This window comes from Micromys minutus (assembly GCF_963924665.1).
Source record: "Micromys minutus genome assembly, chromosome: 26".
Lineage (NCBI taxonomy): Eukaryota > Metazoa > Chordata > Mammalia > Rodentia > Muridae > Micromys > Micromys minutus.
In genome coordinates, this window is record NC_137961.1 from 7,459,592 (window position 1) to 7,472,937 (window position 13,346).

Genomic DNA, 13,346 nt, shown 5'->3' on the forward strand with positions numbered 1-13,346 from the left:
TAACAATCTGAAAAGAATTCACATAATCTATATAACTAGAACAAGAAAATATAGAGGTCTTAGATACACAGAACTCTCATAAGCTTGTGTGTGTGTGTGTGTGTGTGTGTGTGTGTGTGTCAGGGAAAGAGAAAAAAAAAACAAAACAAAGATGTGGCAATGAAAATAAAATACTTCTCAGGGGTCAAGGCGGCGGAGTTTCCCGTCACTCGACAATTCCAAACTCATAACTTAAGAACTGGCTTCTCCTTCCGAGAACTTTACAATCCAGTTAGTTAAAATGGCTGGAGGGTTGTGAGTAAACATCATCACGCCAAAGGTATGTGAACAGGTAAAGTCTACCAACACACTGACCAAGAAAAAGGATTAGCACTAGGCTTTTACACAGGATTTATTTTCAAGTTAAAGATGAAAAAAGAAAAAAGGATTGCAAAATAATGCAGGAGAGGAAGAAGTGGGGTAAAATTGAGGTTGGTGCTACTACAGGAAGTAAGTTTTTTAAAAGCACTGGGTCCATTTCACACAGACAATGCAGAGGAACTAGGCAGATGCCCACAGCATCAACTCCAGCCCCTCCACAGACTAGACACTCCTTGGTTTCTTTACACGGGAACTAGGGTGACAGCACCTGCTAACATACGTCACAAGGACCAAAGGAAACAAAGCATTCCCTGGAGGCAGTTGGACACACATGCACACACACACCAATAAATGTTTGGGGTCTTTATTTGTCATGAAGCAAAAACCACATTCAGGGCATTTTTAGGACAATTAATACCAGTAACAGGATGAAAAGCAAAACAGAGAAATCAGAAGTGTCTCACTGTGTACACAACAATAGAAGAACAAGAAAAAAAGGCGCAGTGACAAAAAAAAATAGTGAGAATAATAAAGAGGGGGGAAAATCTGGTTGACCTTTTGATCTGAGGCCTCTGCATGACTGAGAAACTATTAAGTTTACTAAAATAAAGAAGTAATAAAGAGGCACTCAATTCACAAAGTAACTAATTCAAAGTAACAGAATGGCACCCAGTAAGGACTTATCAGAGAGGGTGACTCAAACAGCAAATCTCAAGGTTAAAGAAAATGAGCTAGTGATGCAAAATCAGGACACAGGAGACAGATGAAACCAAGGGCACTGCTAGAAAAAGGGAAATGAGAAATACAACAAGGGATACCCAAGGCCAACGGGACCATTCGGGGTGCTGGCTCAGAGTAGGTAGAGATACAGCCCACAGCACGTCACATAGGACAGCTCTTCAAACGCAGTGTAACTTCCAACATGAACTCAACTACAAATTGAACACCATGAGACTGCTGTGCAAAGTTATCAATTATTCTAATTCAATTCCCACTGGGACAGAACTAAAAGGATACTGAATTAGTAACTGTACATTATTCCCATATCTCAAAACTAAGAAAACTGTAATTCATGCCCTTCTGCAAACATACATCTGATTCTAAGCAACCCTTTTAAACCCTGTTTCTCTCTCCCTTTGCTTACTGATTGACAGTTCTCAATTTTCAGCCCCCTCCTCACACTCTCTGCTTTGGCTTCTTCCTGGAATCCCAACGTTGGAAGAACAACTCCTGTTGAAATCTGAAATGGCTGTTCTTAAAACCCCAAATGGGATTTTAGTACTCTCACATTTTTTGGTATTTAATAAATTTTGTGGGGTTTTTTTTATGCTAACCCAAACTAAACAAAGCCAAATAAAACCCCCAAAAAGGAGAGTAATAATAATGATTACATCATTAATAATGATGATGATGATTTTATTAACTGCAGATGGAATCCCTTGTGCTTTAGTTTTAAAGAAAAAGGCACAAGACACCAAACACTTGATTTATCTCTAGCTACTCACATGAACATGTCCCCAAAAATATTTTCAGGTTATTCTAGAAAGCACGCTTTCCCATCAGCCATAGCAGGAACCATAGAAAGCCTCAGACATGTCAGGTAAGTTCTGTCCTGCTGAGCTCCAACCCCAGCCATTACTTTTAATTTCTGAACACACTTAGCACATTCCCAAGACTTCCTGATTGCATAACTAATAGTTATTCTGTTGAAAATATTTTCTGGGGCTGGAGAGATGGCTCAGCGGTTAAGAGTATTGACTGCTCTTCCAGAGGTCCTGAGTTCAAATCCCAGCACCCATCTGCAATGGGATCCGATGCCCTTTTCTGATGTGGCCTGAAGACAGCTACAGTTTACTTATAAGAAATAAATCTAAAAGAAAGAAAGAAAATATTTTCCGGGCTGAAATATTTTTGTGTGTCACCAATGGGACATATCCAGTACAGTCTAAGACGTAATAGATAATGGATGGCAGATACTTAACACCCTGTCATCCTGAACAAGCAAAAACCGCTCAAATCTCTCACTGTACATGGGTTGCTCCTCAAATGCATAATTTGATTATACTTTATTTACAACTCACTATTGATCATATTTCCTTAAACTACACTTAGTTACACCTGCCAGAAAGATGAAAGTAGGATACACTATGAGGCACAAACCCCAGTATCACATTTTTAACTCCCATGCAGTAAAGTTTAACCTTGTCTACTTTGTATCCTTTCCAATTTACAGAGTTTCAGCCATTTTAATATGAAACCACCAGAAACCTCATCTAAGAGGAGACCAGCATAGTTTCCCTACACTCATTTCTTTAGACATTTTTGATAAGCAGCGTTCATTCAGGAGGACAAGGCAGGGCCATAAATGCAGCTGGGTACTCAGCATACCCACAAAAGCAGAGCAGCTCCACAGGGGCTAAAGGCAGGCAAGGCAGGCTCGCCCTCTCTCAGTCAGGCGCTCAGCTGACTGAACACAGAAGCAGGAAGACGCTACTTAGGCTTTTATTTAAAAAAAAAAAAAAAAGTACCAGCATATTGTTGCCAAAAACAAGAAAACACCATAGATCTCTTCTGGTCTTTTTAAAGTTCAGTTCCTAAATAAAATGCTCATAATTAAGTCTATGATTTAAGGAGAGGCCTGTTTAGAATGAGATGGTTTTCTGCAGATTACTTCGGCAGGCTGTTCTTGAAAGCTATCAAGATTAGCACAATAACACGTCTTTAATAAATAAAGTTAGCTGCAGCTCGAACCTGCTTCCTTTCGGTCTTAGTAAACACTTTTTTCTTCCACGTCCAGACGTCTCCCTTCTCCTTGCAAAATATTTAATCCGTGGTAGTTTTTTTTCCCCCTTATTCAAGTACAAAATTTCTAGATGCTGAATTTCTACAAGACTTCGCCTAAAGTGGCCTCCTAGAGTTTAAAGAATTAAACGCTACCATCTAACCATATGGTATTTAAGCTTTATGACATGAAATAAAGAAAAAAGTCAACTTTGTGTAATCTTCAGGCAATCATACCCTCTCAATGTAAACTCTGAGGTCTATGTAAACACCGGCAACCTGTTTCATATGAAAGTATCACAGTGGCCTTAGCTATTGTGAAAGTCAACATATTAAGTTGCAAAATACTGGTATGTAGGCCAGACACAGCAGCTCATGTTTGATTCCAGCACTTGGGAGGTGAAGGCAGAAGCTAAGAGTTCAAGGTCAGCTTCCCCTGCACAGGAGTTTCTGTCTTAGCTTGAGCTACGGAACAGTGTCGCAAATCACAAAATACACAATAAGCTTTTGATTGACTTGCTACTGAACGTGTGAAGCCCTTGCCAAACAGTAACATTTAACAATAAAGTATGCTTTTAAAAAAGAGTGGCGAGTTCCGTATATTGCTCGCCCCAAAAATCTATATTCTATATAGGGCTTTAATTTTCGTCTATAAACACACTCCTCACATGCACAGACAAAATCCTGAATGGCTGACTGCATGCACTTGGAATCGAGTTACCCTGAGTAGGAGGAGAGTAAATACTGGGGCTGGGGACCAGGACCCAGAGGGAAGGCAGGAGTCCTGTGTTTTCATTGTTTGGCAGCTTTTTTCTTCTTCTTCTTCTTCTTACAGAGCACACAGTACTTTAGCTCCATTTCTAAGAGCATTCCTCCTCCTCTGTGCCCAAATTCAGATTTGTAAACGCAAAGCCGTAGCTTCACAATTCGAAAACAGACACGCATAAAAGCAGGGGGGAAAAAAACAAAACAAAAACACCTTGGCTCTGCAAAACCGGCTCGCCCTGCTTCTCCCCATCCGTCCTCCCGGCTGGCGTCTAAAATGCCAAAGCAAGCGGACGCGCACCGCACTTACCGAAGACGCAGAAGACGCTCGCACAGCAGCAGCGCCCGCTGTCCCCGGAGCCCCGTCCCAGCCCCCGCGTCACGAGCCTGCGTAGGCGGGAGCCCTCCAGGCCAAAGCAGCGGCAGGCCGGCGGCGGGCGGAGCGCCGCAGAGACAGCCGACTGGCCCGGCACGGCGTCCGCCAGCGCCGGCGCGGGAGGGCGGGGCCCGACCCGCAACCCGCGACCCGGCCAGCAGGACTGCCCTGGTGGCCGCCACCTCCTGGGAGCTGCGCATGCGCGGGGCGCCCCAGCAGACAGACGCCCGTCAACAGGAACACGCTCCCCACCTCCAGCCGGCTTGGACTCCGCCCTCTCGCTGAACGCCCCGCCCCTTAACCTAACAACGCGAGGCTTGCCCAGGAGGCGAGGCCGCGAGAGCTGCGGCTCCTCCCACTCTGCCGCCGCTCTGTTTCTGTGCTGCTTAGCTCGGGACCACCCGGTTTGTGGCTTAAATTCGTCACCAGCTCCGCCTTGGGTCGGCGAAGTGCCGACTGTGACAACGGGGCCACCTCAACAGCAGCCTCTCCGTGGGGTTTCTGTAGCGGGTGATGGGGCGGACTCTCCCCGTGCATGGTGGCGTGGATGCCTTTGGCCCCTGTGCAGGCGCTGCTGACGCCTCCTCGGTCCACGCTGAAGCCACAGCCTGTTACGGGAATGAGGGCATGTTGAGAGACAGCTAGGATCGAACCAGGGGAGCACCTACACTTATGGTCCTCCACAGTAAACATATGTGTTCCGACTTTGGGACTTCCCCCCCTCGACCCCCCGTGTTTCCAGCACATAAAAGACGTTGCCTCCCAACTGCTGTAATTTGTCACCAAATGCACTGCCAGGTGTGGTGGTACCTTCTTGTAACCCCAGTACTTGGGATGCTCAAGGTCTCTCTGGACTACATACATACATCAAGTCCTTAAAAAACAAACAAAAAGGTCTTGAGGCTAGGTTGCTCCTGCCTAAAGTAACATTGTGTAGTGTTTAAGAACAGAATAGTGTAGAAGAAGAAAAAATAAATAAATAGGAACAGAATAGTAAAGTCAGATCTTCCAATCGTGAAATGATCACTTGAACACTGTAACAACGTAAACTTCTGCGATGGCCTGGCTTTCAACTCAACAACTTGTCTTTCTGTTTAAGGTACCATGTTATGTTTAGCGCTAAACTGTGGAAAGTCGATTACTCTGTCCCTTAGACTGAGGCTGCGAGTCAGATTCCTAAGTCCTATCTTTGTATCTCTCGCCTAGAGCCAAAGCACTCCTGGACAAGATAGGATTCCTGATACTCCGGGCAGAAATTTCAGTAGGTGAAAATATTTTATCAGGTGGGTTCCTGTTTGTAATTCCTGCAGCTCTGTACGTGAATGCAGGGATGAGTAATCTAAAATCACCTGCAAACACTTCATTTGAGGTCAGCCTGGGTTATATATGAAACGGTCTCAAAAAAATCTTACTATAAATATAATAAATCACGTAATATAAATTAAGAAGGTTTGGGAGTTCTGACAGTCTCCAGGTTGGCCTCAAACTTGAAACCCTCTAAGTCTCCTTGGTGCGAGAAATCACAGATGTGTTCCTTCCGCTCCACCTGTCTCAAAACAACAGTGAAACTAGAAAACATTTTGGTTTTCTTGTTTTTCTATCTTTCATTTCATTCCCTATGGGAGGCCCCCCTTCTGCCCCCCAGGCCTTTTTTCTATTGAATTAGAATTGAACACAGCTTTTTTTTTTTTTTTTTTTTTTTTTTTCCTTCTCTCTGCCTTCAAGGCCTGGGATCACAGGTGTGCACCAATGGCCATGTTTAATAAAAGGGATAAGTACTTTGTTTATAATACAGGACCAGGGGTTGCTCTTCGGCAGCAGCTAAACTGCAAAGAATCATGCAATAACTTCCTGCGTGTACACCTCATGATACCTGCCACCTACCCGTGTTCCTAATTATGTCTATTATGTCTCAAGTCCTGCCTTTGCACCTGTCATTTCTTACGTATCCTCCCACAACTTGTAACCTGGGAAGGCTGGATACTGGCTACCAAACTGCTTCCAAATCTTGCTACAGTGCTACACTGTTGATGCTTATCTTTGTTATAATTGGTCAGTTTTAAGTTATTTTACCATCCAGATGTATGTAAAGCTTTTAGACTTTCTATAGCCTACAGGCAATTTGTTCTTAGCATTCTTGACCCACTGTTGGAGGAAGCCTGGTCCTGGAAATGGTAATAACACTTTTATTCTTCATACCAGGTGGCTTCAACTTTATTACTAAGCAGGGAATCCCACCGTTTAGTATGGCAGGGACACTTTGTTCACAAAACCATGCAGACAGAATGTCACAAATGTTCAGCCTGGCATGACACTGAAGGCCTTTAGTTCTAGCACTAAAGAGATGAAAGTAACAGGATCAAAGAAGAGACAGAGACAGGTGAGTCTCTGTGAGTCCAAGAACAGCCTGCCTGGTCTATATCAAGCTCCAGGACAGCTAGGACTATAGAGAGAGAACCTGTCTAAAATGAAAATGAAAGGTGTGCATGGCCTGGAGGAGGAGGGATGATTTAACTTAATGGTTAAGAGCACTGGCTGCTCTCCCAGATGACCCTGGATCAATTCCCAGCACCCACGTGGCAGCTCACAACCATCTGTTATCTCAGTCCTAGGAAACCTGAAACCCTCTTCTGACCTCCACAGGCACGGAATGCATAAGGCGTACAGACCAAAATCCAGGCATTCACCCGAGTACATCAAAATAAGTAATCTCAACATAAAATCTTGTTTAAAAAGTACAAGGAAATTCCTGGCTACATAGTGAATTTCAAGCCAGCATGAGCTGTGTGAGACTCAACCTGAAACATCCCCACCCCATCCCACCCAAGAAAAGGAAGAGGAACTGTTCTGTCATTTAATTCATAAGACATTCATCAAAAGGTTATTCAAAGTCCAAACAATTCTCACCTTCCTGGTGGCTCATATTTACATAGGCAAGACATTGACATTGTTGAATTGGAAACCTCCGGTTTCTTTGGAAACACAGTTGTGCCGTGTGATGTTTTGCTGGAGTGGGAAATTGAGAAGAGATGTAATGTTTGCAAAGTGTGTAAGTATAAACCAACAGACAGTGAACGAGGCTCTTGCATTGGTTTGCCTTGCAACGCTTCCCAGGTCTTTGCTGATCTTCGCTTGTCATGACTTTGTAGAAAGAAGCACTATCGCACCAAAGAAATTTTTATAGTATTATGGAGGTTTCCTGCTGATTAGGCAAAGCCTAGCTATTTCTGCTGGATCAAACTGCAGTTACTGATTGGTGTTTTGGTGTTTGCTATTGGACTGGATTGCTGATATCTTGACAACAAATATTGAAATTGCCCCCAAAGAGCTACTTTTTTTTTAACACTCCAGATTTTATTCCCCTCCCAGTCCACCCTCTGACTGTTCCACAACCCATACCTCCACCCCATCCCCGTCTCCATGACGATGTCCCCACCCCTCCACCCTCCACCCCACTCCCTGGGACCTCCAGTCTCTTGAGGGTTAGGTGCATTTTCTCTGACTGAACAAAGACCCGGCAGTCCTCTGCTGTATATGTGTCGGGGCCTCATACCATCTGGCGTATCTACCTGGTTGGTTGTCCAGTGTCTGAGAGAACTTGGGGGGTCCAGGTTAATTGAGACTGCTGGTCCTCTTACAGGTTCTCCCTCCTCAGCTTCTTCCAGCTTTTCCCTAATAAGAACGACTTCTAAACAGGTCCACTTCCTCCATTTCTCTTCACCTTTCTTTTCCCCTACCTCTGGTCGGTGGGCTGAAAGGGAGGTTGAAGCGTTTAAGAACCATTATTAAAGTAGGTTTTGAAAACTCTAAGCCTTCACCTCGGAACTGGAGGCCTCCTTGTGTTCCCCCGTGTATCACCACTGTCAAGCAGTAGCCCTTATGGAACCAAATCTAGTCTGAAGCCTAAAGAATTTGCTTACATTCATCATTTCACACCCAGTGCCTGGGGAAAGCCCCTCAAACCAGAGTCTTACTAAGCAAACTTGTGCTGTGCACTTTCCTTTCCTTGCACTATCTCAGTCCTTCCCTCAAAACCCAGCTCCGAGTCAGTCAAAATCAGACACGTCCCCTCCGAAGAGCTGCTATGACTTATTTTTCTGTGTTTGGGGCAAATGAATCATCCTCTTTCTGATTTTTAAAAAGCCAAAGTTTTAGTTTGGTGGGGTGACAAGGATTGCCTTAGTCCACTAGGGCTACTATAATAAAGTACCATAAACTATAACCTATAAATAAGAAACGTATTCTTCACTATGAAAGTCCAAGATGATAACAAGGTTAGACTCAAAGTCTGAGGGCTGAGCTGGCTCATCCATGGCAGTTACTTCCTGTGTAACGTGAGGCAAGGCGGCTCTTTCTGGAGGGAGCCCCCTGTGGATCCGCCTTCATATACCCTAACACTGTAGTTAAGGTTCCTGTGCGTTCTGAGGAGCTCCCGCTATCCATTTAGAGGACTGATATTTCCTACAGTAGGAGTGGACCTGGGAAATAAACTGCTGGTTTGCTTTGTTTTTAAAAATAAGATCTCATATTACCCAGACTGGCTTTGAACTCTCTCTGTATCTGAGTATGATCGTAACTTCTGACCCTCCTGCCTCCACCTTCCAACTGCCGAGATTCATGAGTCACCATCGAGAAAGAGACAGACAGAGAGAGAGAGAGAGAGAGAGAGAGAGAGAGAGAGGGAGGGAGGGAGGGAGGGAGGGAGGGAGGGAGCATGTATAGCTATAACTTTTCTAGAACTTACTATGTAGACCAGGCTGGCCTGGAATTACAATGAGTCCACTGCCTTCTAATGGCTATGCAACACCATACCATTTTTAAAAGCTGCAACACCAAGGGCTGAAGATACTGCTCGGTGGGTAAGAGCAAATGCTGCTCCTACAAAAGGACCTGAATTTAGTTTCCAGAACCTTCACTTCCCCTCAAAACTGCCTTTAACTCCAGCTTAAGGGGTCCAAAAGTCCTCTGCTGACCTCTGTGGGTACGGCACACTTGGAAAAACACTCACATATTAAACATAAAAATGAATAAGTCTTTTCTTAGTTGTAAAGTATGACACAGTGATGACATCCAGAATGACAAAGCTAGAAGTGACAACCTCTGCCCACCACCTGTGTTCCTGCCTCTTCATTACATGGACAGCTTCATTCAGAACTTACTATGTAGACTGTGTTACTATGTTACAAACTTATTATGTTCTCTAGCACCACAATTTGCCACACAACTATAAAGCCCAAAGACAGATATACAGGTCTACTGGGGAGGGCTGATTTTTCACAATTTGGTTCAGTTACATCTACTATCTGTGGTCGTTTGAATGACAGTGACTTCCTTAGTCTCATATATTTGAATGCTTGGTTCCTAGCTGATAGAACTGTTTGGGAAGGATTAGGTGTTATGATCTAAGCGACTGACACCATAAAGTCACACAATGCAACAGATCTCATGTGGCAGGTTTTTGGGCAGAGGGTCAACGGTGGAGGGAAAAGAAGCAGGGAAAGGAGGGACTCTGTCTTTTATAAGGGGGTACAGCACATGAGCAGAAGGGGGATATGATACTTGTGACAGTGGGAATATGTCCCATCTTGGTAGCTACTGATAACATGTCCTGCCATTGCTGGTTCCTGGGCTAGGCAGTGGAGATGCCTAATTGCTAACATTTGGAGATGTAACCTTGTTGGAAGACGTGTGTCACAGGGGGTGTTAGGGTGTAGTGGTGATAGGGTTCAAGGTAAATACTGTTCCACTCCCTGTTTGTCTATCTGTCTGTCTGTCCCCTGCACTCCCTCCTTTATGGCTGTGTCTCAAGATGTGAGCTTTCACTCTTGCTCTGTCACTTTGCCCGCCTGCATGCTGCCCTGCTTCTTACCATGAAGGTCAATGACTCATACATTGGAAACTAATTAAAGTACTTCTGTATGTATCTTGGTCACGGCGTTTTATCACAGCAACAGAAAAGGGACTAAGACAGAAGTTACCCTAAGTCAGCTTCCATTGGCTTTAGACAATGAGAACAAAAAGCCCAGCACGGAGAGAAGATGTTAAGAACACAGGCACTATCTAAAGGTTACTTCTGAACGGAAAACCAAAGGGAAGAGGAAACATGACTGCTCCTAGGTATGGTGGAAGAGGTGGCTTATTGCAGACTTGTGGAAGAGCATGGTAGACGCAGACACATTTGGAAGGGTCCAGTGTGTTCATGACCCTGAACCATTTGGGGAGAAGGTGAGGGGAAAGGAGAGAGGGGAACCTAGTACAGCAGCCAAGAGGGCAAAGGTATGAAAGAAAAGTGGGTAACCAAGATGTCTGGATTATAGAGGGCAGTCAAGGCCCAGTGCTATAGAGCTCCAGATAGAGGGTGGAAGATACCAGCCACATCTTTTAACTGAGGAATGTTGGGAGGACCTGGTGGCCAGGTCGGTTGGTATGTTAAGTAGGCACTTTAGCCTGTTGTTCCAGCTTTGAAAATTAGCCCGAAAGAAGAGTAGGCAACTCAACCCCTTGGAATGGAGAACTCAGGGTGGAGAGTAGGGTATGGTAGCCCTGGAACAGGTAACAGGTAGGGCTTGAGGGATGCAGGGAGAACTTGGTCAGCTTGCATACGTTAAGTAGGTATATTGGGCATTTGTTCTGGGTTTGAAACCTAACACCAGCTAGCACTCTAGAAGCTGAGACAAAAGACTGTAAGTTGGAGGCCAACCTAGAATACATTATGAGTTCTGGCCTGGAATATCACTTGAGGGCCTGTCAACAAAGAAAGGAAAACAAGGCAATCTATAATCTGAGTTTTTAGTCCTTTGACATTTATAGGGTTGATGTGATCACTAACCTAGATCCGACGGAGAGATGTGGTTGGCTGAGATGTATGTGAGATGCCTTTCATTTGTTACTTCAAGTACTTTATCTGCATCCATTTTAAGGTTCTACATCTTCTAAAAAGTACGTGTGTGTAAGCCGCGATTTGTGTGGTGGTTAGTTATATTGACTGAGATAGCACAGAGCAAAATCATATTTCAAAAAAATATCAAAACTTTGCTAGGACTGTCACAAGAGAAAGCTTGAGCATAGTAACTTTCTGTAAGGAAAGTTGGGTATGATGGTCTTGGTGGGCAGTAAAATTCTGCATCGCAGTGCTCACAGCAGACAGGGAAAAGGATTCTCAAGAAGACAACGGTGCAACTGGTCTCAGCCCTAGTTTATTGTAGCCCATCCTAGACCAGGACTTCTAGAGTGTCTGACCCGGATTGTTTTATTTTAGCTATATTTAAGCACATCACAACTGGGGGAGGGGATAAAACATTATATGATAACAAATCAGTCCCAAGTACGCAGCAATTTAAGACATGTTTACACCGAGATTCTCTACAAAGTACATTTGGCTGTTTTTTACAAGAACAAGTAATACTGACTCACAGACAGGGCCGAATGTTTAGGGTCCAGAGATCTTGACTGAGGTAAACATCATACAAGTCAATTAAACTGCTATAAAGCACAAGTGAGTTAAGGATGGGTTTTATGGTCTAAAGCAGTGCTTGAGACTTGGGGGAAAGAGTCTGGGATAAGCAGAAACAGAAATTGTGAGCGATAAGGGCAGAGCCTGTCTCATCAGACAGTAAAGGATCACCAGGATGCAAAAGTACATCGTTCTTGGAAGAGCAGATACACACCTCACTCCATTGAGGTGGGCTGTGTGCCTAATTTTCCAGGATTTCCCAGTGTCATCTGTGTGTACAAGGCCTTTCTACCTTCTACAGTTAGACATCACTGTCTACAACTAAGCTGTACTACCTAACTACCTATCTAGCTATCTGCTTTTACACTTTTTTTTTTTTTTTTTTTTTTTTTTTTTTTTTTTTTTTGAGCCATGGTCTCATGTATCTAAGGCTGATCTATATAGTCATGAATGACCCTAAATAATTGGTCCTTTTAGCTACACATCCTGTATGCTTGGCTTATGTGGAGCTGGGATCAAACCCAGGGTTGCAGGAATGGGAGATAAGAATCCTATTGTTTGAACCCTCTCCATTTCATCTGTGTGTGTTTTGGGGGAATGTGTGGTGTCCAGAGAACAAATATTGGTCCTGCTTAATACATTTTAGTTTTACATTGGGTTATAGGCTTGAACCACTAGGCTGGGCTGAAATGAAACAATATTTCTAATCCAGAGAATATAAAATATGCAATAGTTTAAACATTTATAAGTAATTCTGGAGCTGAGAATTGTAAAGTTTCTTGTATATCATCTCAAAACTTCTATTTGTAAGCTACCTGTGCTAGATCCTCCCAGGAACATCAGAACACCGGAGCCCGTGAGGCAGGAGGATGACTGAGAGTTCAAGATCAGCCTCAGAGGAACAAACTTGTGTTTTTGATGGGACTGCTAGCACAATCCCCCGATCTTAGCTACTTTCAAGGCTAAGGGGAAAAGGTGATGGCTTCAAGGCCTTCCTGGGCTGTATTGAGTTCAAGGCTAGGATCCTATCTCCTGAGGGGTATATGAAGTGGTAGAGTGATTGACTAGCATGTTAGAGTCCCTGAATGTGCTTCCCAGAGCTACAAACATTGTATCAATAAGTAGAGAATAAAACCCTTCTACTTGTCACGTTTTTACATTGTTGAACACCATTTTAAATTAATGCTGATAAGTGACTGTTCCTCCTGGGACTCCCAGGACAGCACCAGAGGTTCATCTGAAAGGCTACAGGTAAAGAAGGAACAGCAAAACACATTGTCACCCGTGGGTAGGCCAGATATGGGCATCTTACTGCTACCTCAGACTGCCAGATTTTTCTTTCTTTCTTCCTTCCTTTCTTTCTTCCTTCCTTCCTTCCTTCCTTTCTTCCTTCCTTTCTTCTTTCCTTTCTTTCTTTCTTCCTTTCTTTCTTTCTCTCTTTCTTTCTTTTCCTCCCTCCCTCCCTCTCTCTTTCTTTCTTTTAAATACAGATTTATCTATCTTATGTGAGTATGCTATAGTTGTTTTCAGACACACCAAAATAGGACATCTGATCCCATGACAGATGGTTGTGAGCCACCATGTGGTTGGTGGGAATTGAACACAGTCAGT

General features: G+C 43.8%; 1 protein-coding gene across 1 annotated transcript in view; it reads right to left on the minus strand.

Moving 5' to 3' along the window:
- Nucleotides 1-4,416, minus strand: part of PCMTD1 (protein-L-isoaspartate (D-aspartate) O-methyltransferase domain containing 1) — a 63,245-nt gene extending 58,829 nt beyond the window's left edge. The window contains exon 1 of the mRNA XM_080938633.1: nucleotides 4,217-4,416. The gene's annotated coding sequence lies outside the window, so the exon portion shown is untranslated. The remainder of the gene's footprint in view (nucleotides 1-4,216) is intronic.
- Nucleotides 4,417-13,346: the final 8,930 nt, after the last annotated feature.